Raw genomic sequence first — 18,013 nt, 5'->3', positions numbered from 1 at the left:
TAGCGGTTTGTGCCAGGGTTAGCTGCCCGGAGGCTCTTCATGGCAAAGAGGGGAGAGACGAATTCCATAAAGAAAGAAAAAGAAAAAGGCTGGGTGAATGCTCTCTCTTCCAGCACCTCTGATCGCTTTGTTTGCTCCGTGCCCAAGTGAAAATAGCGGTCACGTTCCGGGCGGTGAGATGTTTTCCAGTACAGGGATGGTGTTGGGGGGTGGGGTTTGGTAAACACAACTCCTTGGCTAAACCCTCTGGTGTCGGCCAGTGTTGGCAAAGGTAGATTCCCTTCACAGAATCATAGAATAGTTGGGTTGGAAGGGGTCTATAAGGCCATCCAGTCCAACCCCCTGCTGAATGCAGAAATCCACCTTAAAGCATCCCTGACAGATGGCTGTCCAGATGCAACTTGAAGGCCTCTAGCGTGGGAAAGCCCACAACCTCCCTAGATCCTTGGTTCCATTGTTGTACTGCTCTAACAGTCAGGATATTTTTCCTGCTGTCCAGCCGGAATCCGGCTTCCTGAAACTTGAACGCTAATTGAAACACGTCGGGCTCAGTTTAATTGTTGTCGTCGATTTCATTTCCGCCCCTGCCCCGTCTGCCCATGGGTTCTCTTTGGGCTGGCATGCTCCAGAGATGTTGCACTACAAAACCCATGAGCCTCGGCCAGCCAGGCCAACAGCATTTCGGCAGCCAGGGGACAGCAGGTCCATCATTAGCTCTCCCTCCGAGAGGGAACGGCAGAAGCGCCTTTAAGGCTGCAACCATTTATCAACTCCCCCCGTCCCTCTCCCCCGCTAACTATGGTGACTTCTCTGCCTGCTGTTCAAATTTGTTCAATTAGACACAGCCCCACGGGGTAGAATCAAGTGTGAAATGATGTCTCTGCCAAAGCCCTGGAATTAATTGCACAGACAGGCTGCTTTTGGGGGGGGGGGGCAGGATTTAATTTTATTTTTTGGGAAGGCCCACAGGTTACTAGGCGCAAATGCAAACGCTGTCCGCCTCCTTTCCCAGGACCAGAAGTGGACCAGAAGGAAGACCAGCACGGATCCCTGGTTTAAAACCCCGGATCAGCCATTTAAGGGATTGCCGGTTTCAGCTAGGTAAAGGGTGTTTAGCCGCTGGTGCACTTCGCACCTTGACTTGTCCTGTCTCACACCACTGACCCTTCCACGGCGCCATAATTCTCCAGAAGAGGCTGGGATGAGCCCGCCTAAGAGATTTACGGATGCCATCTGAGGTCAGGTGCCAAATGCAATGTAAATTAGGAGCTAAGAGCCTGGCTTGCTAAACAGCTGCTCGGCGCTTCAATTAGAAAGACAAGTCAGATTAGGAGTAATTAAGGGACCTGTGCGCACACAAAACACGCCACGAAAATTGCTACGGTAAGCGGGCCGGGGGGTGGGTGGGTGTCTTTTGATGCCTCAACGGCGGCCAAGCGGCAATGTTTTTGTCCGCTCCACAGGCCGTTTGGAGACGGACAAATCTGTATCGCCAAGTCCAGCGGACGAGGGCGTAACGGACTTAAAACGGGGTTCAAGTCCTTTGACGTGGCACCGGCCGGATTTGAGAAGGGACAAAGGAGGAACATATTACGGACACCACCCTATGCGTGTTTCGAAAGCAAAAAGTCCTGCAATTCCCAGCATTTCCCAGCCGTGGTGTTGCACTCACGCCCCACAAGCAAGGTATGGTGCAACAGCACCCACTTATGCTTAAGTCTACGTTCTCACTGCCTTTGCCAACGGCTCCTCCTCCTCCTCCTCGCTCCAACTTGCTTCCTTGGCAGGCGCGGAGCTGCTGCGCAACTGCGCTGCGGCGTCTCCTTTGCCTTCTCACCACCACCGTTGCCTGGGCCGGAGCGAGAGGCGGGCGAACGAGCAGGTTGCAATGGTGAAGAAGAGCAGCAACTCCAGGGGGCGCTCTTGTCAACGGGCCCCTACCGGGGTGTGGGCCCTCGGTCGATGTTTGACCAGGCCGACCCTTGACCCAGGCCTGAATAAACCTCTGCAGTTTGAAAATTGCTTTTACGTAATGTAATATTCTTATACATAATATTCTTATACGTAATGATGCTTATATGAGCCTCGTGTGGCGCAGAGCGGTAAAGCAGCAGTTTCTGCAGCTGAAACTCTCCCCACGGCTTGAGTTCGATCCCAGAGGAAGCTGGTTTCAGGCAGCTGGCTCGGGTCGACTCAGCCTTCCATCCTCCTGAGGTCGGTAAAATGAGTACCCGGTTAGCTGGGGGAAAGGTAATAACGGCCGGGGAAGGCAACGGCAAACCACCCCGCTATAAGGCCTGCCAAGAAAACGTCAGCGAAAGCTGGCGTCCCTCCAAGAGTCAGTAATGACTCAGTGCTTGCACGAGAGGTTCCTTTCCTTTCCTCAATGATGCTTATGGTGTAGCATCCTCCTTTCTCTCCTTGAATATTTTTTAAAGAAATGATTAAAAATACCTATCTTTTTTTGGTCTTGATGTGCCGTTTGACCTGTTTCTTTTTCTTCCTAGGTTCATTGTTGCAATTCCTTCCTTCTTTCTTTCCCTACAATTCCCCTCTGCCTTGGTGTCCTTTTGCATTTTGTGTCATATTTGTTTCGGCCCTGAGCCTGCAGACAGGGGTTATTTGGTGCATTTTATTTTGCTTTTGTACACCTATTAGGGGCGTTTACCGGCAAAAATTACAACGATCATCCCGCCAAGTAGGAGGAAAGATTTAACTGCCCCTTAGATGCGTCGGAAAACCGGTCGCAGAACGTGGGTTAAAATGGCCGCCTGCCAGTTGAAAACTGCCCCAAAGATCGTCCCCAAAAGCTCATTTCATTGCTGGCCACAAACAACTCACAAACAGAGGACATTAAACACACACACACACACACACACACACACTGAGAAAATGTAAGTTCCTTCTTCAAGGATAACTGCATTTTACTTTCCCCCTTTGAGATATCATTGGCAGTGATGGAAAACACCTACTCGCACAGTGGTGAGGTGACCTTCCCACCAGAAGCCAAGCTGGGTGTCGCGGAACGTCTACCAGATGGAGACATAAATCATCTCTAACTGTCTTTCGGTCCCGCTTCTCCTCCCCCTCCCCTTTCTGTCAGGAAAAGGAAACCCGTTCCCCGAGCGCAAAATCCCAGGATGTTTACACTTTGACACCGCCGACCGTTCCAAGATTTGGCCGTTTTACCGATCACGAGATGTAATTGTGTGGCGGTGGTGGGGTTTAGCTAAGGGATCCCGGGAGAGGGCTGCTGATATTAATTGCCGGCTTGCACGCTGTCAGCCGAAAACAAGACTCCCTCAGCAATTGTTGCTAATCAAGCCTAATTGGAGACAGCGCCCTTGTGTTTTCAAATGTGGAAGACAAACGCGTTTCTTTTGCAATTTAGGTCACGGGCGATGTTCAGTGGCGTCCACATGATGACCGAACCTTCTTTCGTCCAGCGTAGAGCATGGCGCAATGGACAAGTGATGTCAAGCATCAAACTCAACAAGTCTCTCTGTCTGTCTGTCTGTCTCATGCATTTATAGTTTTGTCACTCTTTGTCCTATTTATTTTTTTCTTTTAATTTCCAGAAGCCACGGCGGATGGTTATGGAACGGGCAGCCCCCTTATCCTATGCAGTAAATCCACCTTGATCTGCAGATGATGTCTTACAGGGTGAAAAAGATTAATAAGGAATCCCTCCAGTGGCTTTGGAAGAGCTAAGAATCTTAACCCATTTAACCTCCCCTAAAACACACAATCAGCTCAGAAGTTGTCAGAGAGAACTCATCTGCGAGACTCCAAGCGACACTTTTTAGGTCAGATTTGCAAAGCACATTAGAAGAAAGATCTGTTACTTTAGATTTCAAGACTAAGATGTCCCCAAGGGGCTGAAGGGAAAAACCCTCTTGGCCCATTTAGCAAAACAAAGCGCGGATATTTCTTTTTTTATTTTTTTGGGGGGGAAAGAAATTTAATCTTAATGCATGCATTCTGACACCAAATCTGAATGAAATCTTTATAGCTTATGTTCTTACTGAAAAGAGAGATGTTTGTGGGTGAGGGGAGATATTCAATGCAAAAGTCTTCTTAGATGTATCCTTTAAAAAAAATGGTATTTGTGTTTATGGCAAGAAATAGCAGCCTGAACATTAAGTAGCAATGTGATCCTTTGCACATTAGAACCATTCGGGCAGCTGGGGCATTGGGTGGCTACAGCACATTAGCTGGACATATGGGGACATTGATTTTCTTCCCCTAACCTCGGATGGGTTATAACGATTGCAGGTTTCCCCCAAATGTCGGAGAGTGCCTAAGGGCAACTGCCCAGGACTTTGAAACCCATGCTGTCAGGAAAAATCATGGCACCGTCTCAGTGAGCAAATTACGGTCCCGCTCAGGGCCGGTTCTGGGTTGGAGGAGACTGTGCTGCCTGGTGATGATTAGAGTGTTGGAATTTTTAAATTCAGCTGCTCAAGTGTTCCACCTACTGCCTCTAGACCTGTCCCTCCCTATGGACTACATTATGGACTACATTAAATGTGACGAGGGAGCCATGTTGGTCATTCATGCGTCCATCTTGTTCTCTTATGAAACAGGGGGGAAGGTGGATGGATTTGGAGCTTTACCTTGAAAGAGTGTGCAGGTAACGAGAATGGAATCTTTCCACCTTCCTGATGTCTGTCATCCAAACCCTTCCACCCTATCCCAGCTTTCTCCAATACTGGAGGAGACCTGGGTCGGAAGAAAAGGACTCAGGGCAATGTACCATGGGGCCCACCTGAATAAAAACACCTTTACTGTATCACCAAAAGAGCGGAAGCAAGGAGCTGAAAGACTGGTATTACAACGCTGGAAGGATAAACGTTCAACCCCTACAATAACAACGCTTTCAACATTTGAGCGGGCGGTATATAAACACCCCGCGCAAACAGATACTCATGGAGATATTTGGTCTGCTTTTGTCGACGTTCATGTATAATTTTTAGAAAGGCGTATTTTTTCATATCTATAATCTCACATGTATGCATTGAAATTGATATATTCAAATTTATGCAGCGGCCTTTTTCTTCTCTTTGCTTTGTTTTGTTGAAATTGCACAAGAAACCATTTTTGTTTTAAAAAAGGGAAGACAAACGGATCTCCACAAAAGAGGGCGCCGATGCACATGCTAATTGAGAAATAATTGTCCTGACTTAAGTAGAAACACACCCTAGGTGGAGAAAACTGTGACTACGTTACTTGTGTCTGTGTCTGTCTGTTCGGTCAGATGTCTAGGTGCTAGTGGTTAATGGGCATCAGATAATAATAATAATAATAATAATAATAATAATAATAATAATAATAATAATAATATGTCTATGCTGCCCAATAGCTGAAGCTCTTTTATAGTACTTTAGCTGAAAACCAGAACTGGATAAGATGGCCCTTCAAACGGAGGACAGTCCTCTGTAAAAGAGGCCACCAGGACAGCCTACTTCACCACCCACCTAGAAGCAGACAAGTGTGTCATGTTTCCAAGTCCTCCCGCTGCAGTGCGAGACAATAAAGAGGTCTGCCAAGCAATCCATAAAACTGTATTCAGTAAATAAACATCTCTTCGCATCTGAAGAGAGTTTAAACACTAGGAACTTCCCTCTAGGCTAAAACTCGGCTAACTAAGCGAGACAATTGTCCTTTCAACAAAAGGGGAGGTCTTTTCCCGGAGTCCCTTAACTTCAGGGAGGATTCCTCTGAAGAAGCAATTGGCGAGAAGCTAGTCGAGCTGATCACCTCACCTTCTTTTAGCTCTGCCCGATTGAATCTGTGGCGGACTCTGGGATCGGTCAGCTCTGAAGTTCCTTCCCCCTCTGAGGATTGCTGAGTTCCCACAGACTCTGAATTGTTAGCGTTTTCACTGATGAAGTCCGGAGAAGATTCATCCCTGGCTGGAGAAGGGCCTGGGAGAATCTCCTCCCCTGCTTCCTGTGTAGGCCGGTTCATTTCTAGTCCTGTTTCTTCATAAAATCATAGAATAGTAGAGTTGGAAGGGGCCTACAAGGCCATCGAGTCCAACCCCCTGCTCAATGCAGGAATCCACCCTAAAGCATACCTGACAGATGGTTGTCCAGCTGCTTCTTGAATGACTCTAGTGTGGGAGAGCCCACAACCTTCCTAGGTAACTGGTTCCATTGTCGTACTGCTCTAACAGTCAGGAAGTTTTTCCTGACATCCAGCCAGAATCTGGCTTCCTGTAACTTGAGCCCATTATTCTGTGTCCTGCACTGTGTTTCTTCTGGTTCAGAATCTGATTCTGATTGATAGCCTGAAACTCCTTCCCTGACACTAAGAGGAACATGACACAGTGATGGGCTCAGGTGTACCTCTCTTGGGAGACCATTTCGAATCCTAGATGCCCCAGCTGAAAAGACCCGGCTACCTGCTGTACCTCAGATGGCAGTGAAACGCTAAAGCAGATTGAAAGTCTAGGGCAGGTTCAGATAGATTAAGACGTCTCTCTACCTTTTCCTCCTTCTCCGATTCAGATTGACCTTTAAACAGGGGAAATGGCCCACTGAACATCCGTCACTTACTGCTGCGGTACACCATGTCGCCTGCCTGTTCATTTACACTTTCGTCAATACCTAAAAAAAGGCCGCTCTACGGCGGCTTCGCTCTGATGCAAACGTCTTTCCATTTAATCAATCCGCTGGTTAAAAGGCAGATAATTCATCGACCCAATGGAGCAGTCAGTTCAAATGCAGAAGGGGGCTCAACTCAAATTTCATTCGTGGGTTTACGACGCTACCGGGCACGGATTTCGCTCAGCAAAGACGAAAACTCGGGAAAGGGCTGACTTCGTCCCGGCGTCCTTCGCCTTCCAAACAATGTGAGCAAGGTGTAGAGAATCGGAATGGCAAAATTGTTGTTTAATAAATAAATAAATAAATGGGACTGCGTGTTGTCTTAGAGTCTAACACAATTATATACATCCATTTTGATTGTTGTCTAAAAGGAAATCTGAGCAGGGGATGGGTATAAAAATATTGCTTTACTCAATGTCCCAAAATGACAAGTCATCAAAATTTGTGGCTTATTAGAGTGGGGGGAGAAACCCGTCTCGGGCCACAAGATAAATGCCACAAGACAGATGGTTTGCCATTTTTTAAAATAAAAATAAAAATAATAAATCGCATGTTACCTTCTAATAACAAAAGGCCCCTGTGATATATCACACACATTTAGAGCGGAATGATCAATACCTCTGACATATTATTCAATTACGATTTTTAGTCGCAGAGACAATATGAAAAAGTAGTGTCAACGTTTCTGGCCTCGGAATACATAAACAGATTTAATTATTCTTATACTGATCCCAGAAGGACTGTAATGTATCTTCTGCCCCCCAGCTCAACAAAGTGGATCAGAGTTGTAAGGTTACCTTAATAAGGGGAGGGTCACAGATTTAATACTAGTAGTTCTCTGGAGAGACCAAGTTCAAGTGATGCTGAAGTGGCACTTGCAAAAATAATATCTATCCAATCTGGTGTGTTTTTTGCCGCCTGGCAGTGGGTCTTAGGCAGAGAGCAGACTTTCTCATCCACTAGGGTGACCATATGGACCAGATACAAAAGAGGGCAGGGCTCCTGCAGCTTTCACTGTGGTGATGAAGAGGGCATTTCACCAGGTGCTGCATGCATATAAATGTCACCTGTGGAAATTCCCTTTTCTATTCAACTGTTAAAGACATAGGAGCCCTGTCCTCCTTTCCAAGCAGTCACCCTACCAATCACTTGCTACATGATCCTTTCAACTCTAGTTACTTTCAGAGAAGCTCTCAGAACCTGCATTACAGTGGTGGGCGGGGCTGAAGGCAAAATGGGCTGGGCCAAAAATACAAAAGAGGATTTCAAGCTCTTACTGCCAGTAAATAAGCCTCAGGAGAGGCGTTTCAAGCATTCAGAATGTAGGAAAAACTGCACAAAACACAGGAAACCACCAAACAATCAGATGGGGGGCATCTGGGGAATCCTCAGGCCATATGTGGTTTTCTACAACTGGCAGTGACTCTCTAGGATTAAGGTATTGGGTACCTTTTCCCATCCACTTGCTACATGATCCTTTTAACTTTAGCTCCTCCATATTTAGTTTCAGAGAAGCTCTCAGGACCTACACTGCAGTGGTGGGTGGGGCTGAAGGCAAAATGGGTGGGGCCAAAATACAAAAGATTGCTTCAAGCTCTTACTCCCAGTAAATAAGCCTTAGGAGCGGCGTTTCAAGCTTTCAGAATGTAGGAAAACTGCACAAAACACAGGAAACCACCAAATAATCGGGTAGAGGAGCGTCTGGGGAATCCTCAGGCCATATTGAGCCAAATGGACCAACGTTATAACTTGGGATAAGATCCCTTAGGGTACAATCCAAAATGGGTGGGACCAAAGGGGGCGGGACCAAGATGCCAGGCTATTTTGTAATGCGCTCTACATGGGGCTACCTGTGTGCCTAGTCCAGAAACTTCAATTAGTCCAAAATATCGCAGCCAGGCTGGTCACTGGTACACCTAGGGGTGACCACATTAAACCAGTTTTAAAATGTCTTCACTGGCTGCCGATTAGTTTCCAGGCGAAGTACAAAGTGTTGGTTATCACCTTTAAAGCCCTACATGGTTTGGGTCCAGGCTACCTGCGGGATTGCCTTCTCCCGTACAATCCGCCCTGCACACTCAGGTCCTCTGGGAAGAATCCACTTCAGCTAGCAAAAACTAGATTAACAACTGTTACCCAGAGGACCTTCTCTTCTGCTGCTCCCAGACTGTGGAATGGTCTGCCGGAGGAGATTCGTCAACTTGACAGTCTTTTAGAATTTAAAAAAGCAATAAAGACTGATCTATTCCGGCAGGCCTATCCAGTGGAATTTTAGAATGTTTTCAGGATGTTTTAATCATGTATGGTATGTTTTAATTTGTTTTAATGTGTATTTTATCTCATGTTTTTATACTGTTTGTTTTACACTTTGAATTGTTTTAGTTTTTGTGAACTGCCCAGGGAGCTTCGGCTATTGGGCGGTATAAAAATGCAATAAATAATAATAATAATAATAATAATAATAATAATAATAATAATAATAATAATAATAATTTTCTCTTAAATAACTACACCATAGGAGAGGCATTTCAACTTTTTATAATTAGAGGGGGAGAGAAACTGGAAAAAGCTAAGAAGCCCTCAAACAGTCTGTAGGGGCCAGGCCTGGCTCTCACAGGCCTGAGTTACCACCCCCTGAGGTTTAAAAAAATGCCAAAGGAAGTGAGGCAGGTGGCTACCAGGAGCAGGGCCTTTTCTGCTGTGGCACCCTGACTGTGGCATGAGCTCCCCAGAGAGGCTCGCCTGGCACCTACATTATACTCTTTCTGGTGCCAGGTGAAGACCTTCTCATTTCCCCAGTATTTGTCTTTTTAGCAATGTAACTATCCTAGTCTTTGAACTCTGCTGTTTTAAATCCGCATTTAAAATCTCTGCATTGCTGCTCGGTTTTATCCTGGTTGTGGCATTGTGGCTTGAAGCGTTCATCTTTTATTTCATGCTGTGCTGATGGTTTTAATTTTTGTGAACTGCCCAGAGAGCTTCGTCAAGAGAAATAAATAAATATGAAAGAATTATTAGTCAATTACAGTTTTATCCCTCCTTGGATCCAAGGTGATAAGGGGCGCATACACGATTCTTTCTCTTCTCCCTGACACAAATTTTATCCTCACGACAACCCAGTGAGGTAGGCCAGGCTGAGAGAGAGAGAGAGAGAGAGAGAGAGAGAGAGAGAGAGAGAGAGAGAGACTGAACCAAGTTAGTTTTTTGGCTGAGTGGAGGTTTGAACATGGGTCTCTCCACTTTTCCACCCTACACAACAATTGTGACATTATGGTGATGGGAACATGGGAAATGACATGCCCTGCGCAATGGTACAGTCCAGATTTTGACAGCCTTCCAACCCCCGCTCTCTGTAATTTGTGGACCGGCCGCAGGCAGATTATTCTTTTCTTGCACTGTAAACCAAATTCCTCCTCCGTTTAAAAAGTCGCACCTGGGACGCATATTTTGCGTCCCTCCTCATCGTGGCAGGAAATTGTTGAGCATACAAACTATTTGAAGCCATAGGTCAGGTCGCAGGACGGGGCTGGCCCAAACGCGGCCGCCGATTATCAGGCAGACAGGAAAGAACACACAATCCGCGTCGTGGGCCAAAAGAAATTACGGTTAACATTTAACATCAGGGAACCGACTTCAAAAGAAACAGCCAGCTGGACGCAGACGACGGCGAGGCGAAAACTGCTAGCACCAGCACAGATTTGCAGGTGGCCGACTTTGGCTGGGAACAGCACTTCTACGATCCAGGCCGCCGTTCGAGAAGCGCCGCCGGACGCAAGGAGGCCGTTTCGCTACTGGCGCGGAATGCTTCCGGCGGACCACACAACGCGCCCATCCCAGAGTAGGTGGACTTCGGCGTTTGGATGAAGCCAAACATCAGGCCCATCAGCAAAGAATCATGGGAAGTGGAATACTACAGCGCTGAGCCAGCGGGAAAGCTGTAGTAACCACCGCAGGGCCAAATGTTCTCATTTGAGAACTTGCGGATGGATTTGTGTGAGTTGGGAAGAAGGGGAGGCTGTTTCTAAAAAAAAAAAGGGGGGGGAATTGTAATTTATTTATAAATTAAACTATTTCTATCCTCAGCTCCCCAAAAAGGCTCCCGGAGTGGCTTACTATCAGTACAAAAGGGCAGTCTCTGCCTGCTTCTTATGGTCTAAAAAAGACACGGCATACAAGGAAAAAGCGATGAGGAGGGAGAGGAAAAAATGGCTTCCTTCTTACACATTCCCTTGCTCTGCCTCTTTCTCATAAGACTAACCCATCAAGACTCCTGGCACACTTTTTTGTTATATCGGAACAGGGTTGGATAATTCATATTTATTTATTTTTAATGCCATTTTATTCAAACGTTTCATATAGTGTTTTATACAAATCTTTGGCATTCTGTAAGATATGAAGTTTAATAATAATAATAATAATAATAATAATAATAATAATAATGCTTTGTCTACTGGGCCGTATAGAAATCTAATAAATAAATAAATAATCCGTAAATATGTTCTCATTTTTTAAATAAACCGTTGGATAATTCATATGTATTTATTTTTAATGCCATTTTATTTAAATGTTTCATGTTATATTTTATATGAATCTTTGGCATTCTGTAAGATATGAATTTTAATAATAATAATAATAATAATGCTTTGTCTACTGGGCCATATAGAAATCTAATAAATAAATAAATAATCCCAAAACATGTTCTCATGTTTTTAAACAAACTGTTGGATAATTCACATTTATTTATTTTTAATGCCATTTTATTTAAATGTTTCATGTTGTATTTTGTATGAATCTTTGGCATTCTGTAAGATATGAAGTTTAATAATAATAATAATAATAATAATAATAATAATAATAATAATAATGCTTTGTCTACTGGGCCGTATAGAAATGTAATAAACAAATAATCTAAAAAAATGTTCTTGTTTTTTAAACACCCCACTGGATAATTCATATTTATTTATTCTTTAATGTCATTTTGTTTAAGCGTTTCATGCTGCATTTCATATGGTTCTTTGGCATTCTGTAAAATATGAACTTTAATGATGATGATATTTGGATACTGGGCGGCATAGAAATGTAATAAATAAATAATAATCCCCCAAAAGAGGTTCTGGTTTTTCTAAACTAACTATTAGATTCAGGGAAAGTACATCAAGGGACCATTGAAGCTCATTACATTCGAGAACAATACCAGCTCCTAGTGTAAGAGTCCATTTGCTTCGCCTGGATGGAAAGGCAATTTCGGCCAGTCAAGGAAATTCTGCAATCTGCTGGGCCGAAGCAGTCACCTGAGCTTTATGCCACGTTCCCTCTTAGCTTACAACTCGCCACGACCCGACAGCTGGTGCTGGATTAGAAAATGGCAACCTTCATGCAGGCAGGGTCCTGGAGGTCACCACCACGCAAACGCCCATCGCAAGTGTCAAGTGTCACTGTCTGCCCTTGCCGGTCCACCCCGCTTCACCCCCCCGACACGCAGAGTCCCCCACCAACGCCTTGTGAAAGCGTCGGAGTCCCATCCATCAGAGTCCCACTTAAAGGGCTCACCGTTAAATGCATCAAACTATTAAAGGCCTGACAAAATATAAGGGACCGTTTAAACGGTTAATTGAATAAACTGCTTAAGCCGACAAGCGTTCCATGGGGGACACGCGGGTGCTTTAACGCGTCGGCGCTGTCCAAGCTGCCGTTTCCAGTGAAACCAATCGGAACGAGGCGTCCGGCCTTCGAAAGGTTCGGGGTGGTCAAGATGGCCTCTTCGGCCCAAAGATGTTAAGGGGCGAATTGGCTTCTCGGAAGCAGCACCGGGACTTTTTGAAGGTAATGGTTAGGCCCTGGTTAGTCCTCATCTAGAGTATTGTGTCCAGTTCTGGGCTCCACAATTCAAGAAGGATGCAGACAAGCTGGAGCGTGTTCAGAGGAGGGCAAACAGGATGATCAGGGGTCTGGAAACGAAGCCCTATGAGGAGAACTGGGCCTGTTTAGCCTGGAGAAGAGAAGATGGAGGGGAGACATGAGAGCACTCTTCAAATACTTAAAAGGTTGTCACACAGAGGAGGCCCAGGATCTCTTCTTGATCCTCCCAGAGTGCAGGACACGGAATAACGGGCTCAAGTTAAAGGAAGCTGAATTACGGCTGGACATCAGGAAAAACTTCCTGACTGTTAGAGCAGTACGACAATGGAACCAGTTGCCTGGTGAGGTTGTGGGCTCTCCCACACTAGAGGCCTTCAAGAGGCAGCTGGACAACCATCTGTCAGGGATGCTTTAGGGTGGATTCCTGCATTGAGCAGGGGGTTGGACTCGATGGCCTTGTAGGCCCCTTCCAACTCTGTTATTCTATTCAATTTTATTTTTTAAAAGGTGGTTGTTTATTAATATTCAGTCATGAAGGACATTTTTTTATTCATTTATTTATTAAACACTCTAGACACTGATGGCCTACTATGGGTTCGGCTAGCCTGATTGTGGGAGTTCCATTGCAGGTGAGGGGAGGGATTAAGGAGATTCTTTCTGCTTGAGACATTAGGGTGTGCCTGGGCACATCTGGCACACCCCTTGCGCACACCTATGGTGGCCTGCCTTGCTGCTCCTCATTCTGTCCTCACAGGAACCCTGCGAGACTTGGGCTGGCCCGGAGCTCACCCGTGAATTTCACATCTTGTCAGGACACGCCAGGACTCCAACTGGATCTGTGCCCAGCTGCCCCATCTGGTGGGCTGCTGAACTGAAGGACGCGGCGTCTATTTAGGCAAACCTTAGACTACAACTCCCATTATCCCCATCCACCATGGCTGGGGATGATGTAGTCCAACACAGCCGCAGGGCGCCAGGTTCAGGGAAACTGGCCAGGCAATTCTGCATCAGCTCTGCATATTTATTTATTTACTTGCAATACTCATATACCGCTCCCCATGCAAAATTTTGGAGTAGTGTACAAGATAAAATAAAATAAAAACAGAATAAAAACACAATTAAAATAGTTTGTGTTTTTTTTTAAAAAGAGGAAAATGCAAAGTAAACCGTGCCTAGTCGCTAAGGAAAGGCCTCTTGGAATGATGTTTTCAGGCACTGCCAAAAGTAATACCAAGTTGGCGCTGCCTGACCTCCAGAGGCAGGGATTTCCATAGGACGGGGGGCCACCACGCTGAAGGCTCTTCCCCTGGTGGACTCCAATCGGAGGATGGGTCTGTGTGGAACTAGCAGGAGCATGCCCTCGGATGACCTCAGTGTCCGGGCAGGTTGATAGGGGAGAAGGTGCTCCCTCAGGTATCCTGGTCCCAAGTTGTTTAGGGCTTTGGACACTAGTTCAAGAACCTTAAACGTGGCCTGGTAACCAATAGGCAGGCAGTGCAGTTCTTTCCGCAAAGGAATAACATCCTGCAAAAGGGCAGCTCCAGACAACTGCCGAGCTGCTGTATCCTGTACTGTATCCTGAGATCCTGCTCAGCGATCTCCTCCTCCTGGGCATTCACTGGCTCTGGAGTGGCCATGCCTTCTCGGGCTAGCCACTGGTTCCTCCTAGACAAGAAGGCCTTCAAAGGGCTTTCTGTTTGGGTCGGGAGCAACAGCCATCTCCCTGGTTCTGGTGCACTTCGGCCCGAATCCAGGCTCCTGAACCCCCTCTAACATCCACCTACGGCTGCACCATGATGGTATTTGACACGGGTTTTAGGATCTGAAGAACGCACTGCACGGGGCACTCTGCTGCGTGGCGTCCTTGGCTTTTCGCAGGATGAACACTCCAATCCACACAACGGGAGGGATCGCTCACACGGGGCAGAGTCGCCGATCCCGAAATGGTGAGGGCAGCTGGGTTAATTGCCGGCTTTCTCGGTGTCTGATCTTCACCTCAATCCTCCCGTGTCGTCTTTTATTGCTGGGGTCGCTCCCGGGCCAAGTTCAATTGAAAACATCGCGGGCAACGTCGCCGCACGTCTGCCTGGGTTGATGGAGCTTTTCGGGAGCTGTCAAAGAGGCAATACAAAAGGGAGGAGCACGCTATGCGGCATCCCCAAAAGATTCGACGCTCTCAATTAACAGCTCCCCCCTTCTCCCATTGCTGCTTTGGTCTCGAAGGTCACAGGGACTTAAACCCTTTTGCATCCACACGAACAAATCCGACCGAAACAGGGCAAATCTCTGGCAAGCAGTCAAACACCAGCCTAGCCTTTCTTTCAGACTCTCAGCACCAAAGCAAGACTAGCGGATCCCAATCGGGTCGGTGCGGATGGAGGCTGTGAAGTCGGAAAAAGAAGCGAGAGTATTTCGAGAGTTTTAAACGGCGCCCAGGTTAGGGCACGCGCCAAAGTTGTTACGCCGTGAAATCGCGTCCTCTCCCGGAAAAAAAAAATCTGGGTTTCTGGTGGGAGTGTGTCCTCTCTTCCACTCTGAGCTATCGCCCTGAAAATAGCAGCTTGCGAAAATGACAAACAGCCCCCTGCGTTTCACAATCTTGTGGATGTGTGGCGACCGGATCCAATGTGTGAGAAAGCAATTTGGAGAAAGGAACTTGGAATGCAGAGAGTGAAATGCCATTTGTTGACGTATCTCACTTTCTAGTTGGGGGAGTAATCCAAAACAATGCCAAAGAAGAGGGGGAAAAAGCATCACCGAAGAAAAAGACAGAGGGCAGGGGTGTGCATAAGATTTGCATACATGAATTTATAAGCACAGACGCAAATTTAGAAATAGTTATAAATGAAATTGAAATGTAGCCCATCTCGCCATAGGATGGAAAGCTGTGGCCAGGTAATTTATGTATACCTGTCTGTTCAGTCTGCAGTCTAGGTGTTAACTGTGGGTGAGCAGAGTAGCTCTTACGGTTTTTTAGCATTAAATCAGAATTGGACAGGACAGCGCCTTTCAAATACACGAGACCTTCGAATAGAGGACTGTCTTCTGTAAAAGAGGGCACATGGCCACTTTGCATCCTAGTGAAACCTTTTCGTAGCCCAGAATCATCTTATCTGGCCTCAACCTACCCCTGATTTATTGTTTTATTTATTTAACAAATTTATATACTGCTGTTCACATGACACGATAACCCTCACTTGGCGGTCAGGTGTGGATTGCTGTTGTACTGTGGGTCATTGGTTGAACCAGAGCTTAGCGCAGGGTGGCTTGTTAACCAGGCAGGTTGGCTTGTACACGCCCCTGAATAACCCAGCAACAAACCATGGCTTCTCCAAGGTGGCTTGTTGGAGAAAAATAAGCTGTCAGGTGATGCTGGTTTCCATAGTAACACCAGCAGTGCTTCCACCCGGGCTGAGGCGGCCATCTTGTTGGGCCTGAGGAATGGGGGAAGCCATGTGACCACTCCCAAGCAACGCCTCAGTTAGCAGCACACGTCGAGAACATTAATTTATTGCTGCTGCTGCTGTTGTTCTTGTTGTTACTACTACAAAACTTGTACCTTGCCTTTATTTATTTATTTATTTATTTATTTTGTTTTATTTTATTTATTTATTTATTACATTTTTATACCGCCCAATAGCTGAAGCTCTCTGGGTGAGTCACAAAAATTAAAACCATAATAAAACAAACCATAATAAAACAACCAATAATAATAATATTATTATTATTGCTACTACACTTGTATCTTGCCTTTGTTAGTTCAAGGAACCCAAGGTGGCTTACATGATCCTCCCCTCTCCATTTTATCCTCACAACGACAACCCTGTGAGGTAGGCTGGACTGAGTGTGTGACTGGCCCGAAGTCATCCAGTGAGCTTCCGTGGCCGAGTGGGGACTAGAACCTGGATCTCCCGACACCCAGTCCAATGCTCTAACCACTACACCTCACTGACCCTCTGGTGCCATCGGAAGGCAGATGGCTGTGTGGTCATGCGTAAACGTTGTGTTGGCTCTTCAACGCCCCTCTCCTGCTGTGGGTTTCAATACACACCCTTGCAAAAGTGGTGCAAGATGGAAGGTCACTCTGGGTTTTCCCAAAAACGAATGACGGGTTGGGTCATAAATCAAGAGGGAGGAATAGGTGTAAGTCTCTCTCTCTCTCTCTCTCTCTCTCTCTCTCTCTCTCTCTCTCACACACACACACACACACACACACACACACACACACACACACACTTCTTCATTTCTCAACATGTTAAGAGTTGCCAGGCTTCTTGGGTGCCCTGCTGTCTTGTTTTGACATCTCCTCTTTCTTATGGGCTCATATCCAATCAATGGTGTGACTGGCTCAATCCAGACCAGGGGTGTGCAATGTCACGCCCCAAAAGTGCAAATGTGGTGTCCGGAGTGGCCATTTTGACATCTTTTTGGCCCTTTGGGTGCTCCATAGCCACTCTGGAGGGCAATTCTTTGAAAATTAGCACTGCAGAGGGGTGTATGTGTGGCCTGTGCATGGGAGGAGGGGGGTCTGAGGAGGCAGAAATGGCCTCCAGACCACTCGAAATTACCCCCCTCCATATTTTCTAGGGTGACCATATTTTGGAAACCAAAAAGGAGGACAACGTGGTCGCCCCCAAGGGGGCATGTCCAGTACCAAGGGGGCGTGCCCACCCGAACATAGCCTTGGTCACATGTTTGATTTTACAGCACACATTCAAGACAAATCTGTTCTACATAACATCTTAATGTTAAAATCACTGAAATAAAGAACAAGTGAGAGATTCAATGTATCTGAAATTAACTTCGCTCACTCCTACTTTTGTAGGTTTTGCTGTACTTTGAAGCTTTTGCTATACTCTGTGTGTTACATTCTCCCCTTCCCTCAAATATCTTTTCTGACTGTATCTTCACTCATTGCAAGCTGCTGTTGTTGTTAACAGGGTTTGCTACTGGCCCCAGATCTGTTTCAAATTTGGTATGGCTAAAGCTCTACCTAAAAACTATCATGGTGCCAACTTTCAGCTCTTTATCTTTAAAAATGACAGCTTAAAAATAATAATTTTAAAACCTCATTATTTAAAAAAATCCTAAAAAATCAATGGATGAATGGACCTGTTTCAAATTTGGTGTGGCTAAAGCTCTACCTAAATCCTTTCACGGTGCAAAGTTTCATCTCTTTATCTTTAAAAATGACAATTTTAAAAATAATAATTTTAAAACCTCAATTTTAAAAAAAATCCTAAAAAATCAATGGATAAACGGATCTGTTTCAATTTGGTATGACTAAAGCCCTTCCTAAGAGCTACCATTGTGCCAAGTTTCATGTCTTTATCTTAAAAAATGATGGAGTTATAAGCATTTTTGTTAATTCCCATTAGAGCTGCTCTTTGAAAAAAAATCCGGATTTCCCCTCCCCCACCCGGATTTGCCATCAAACCCCCGGGCAAATCTGTGAAAATCCGGTCATATGGTCACCCTAATATTTTCGATCCCAGACTTAAACAATCTTATGAAGCACACACGACTTTTCATGTTTCTTCTCT

General features: G+C 45.8%; 1 protein-coding gene across 5 annotated transcripts in view; it reads right to left on the bottom strand.

The window, feature by feature from the left end:
• Positions 1-18,013, bottom strand: part of BCAS3 (BCAS3 microtubule associated cell migration factor) — a 538,487-nt gene that overhangs the window by 63,857 nt on the left and 456,617 nt on the right. The gene's annotated exons all lie outside the window — the stretch shown is intronic.

This window comes from Elgaria multicarinata, chromosome 22 (assembly GCF_023053635.1).
Source record: "Elgaria multicarinata webbii isolate HBS135686 ecotype San Diego chromosome 22, rElgMul1.1.pri, whole genome shotgun sequence".
Taxonomy (NCBI): Eukaryota; Metazoa; Chordata; class Lepidosauria; order Squamata; family Anguidae; genus Elgaria; species Elgaria multicarinata.
This window is presented reverse-complemented; position numbering and strand designations above follow the sequence as displayed.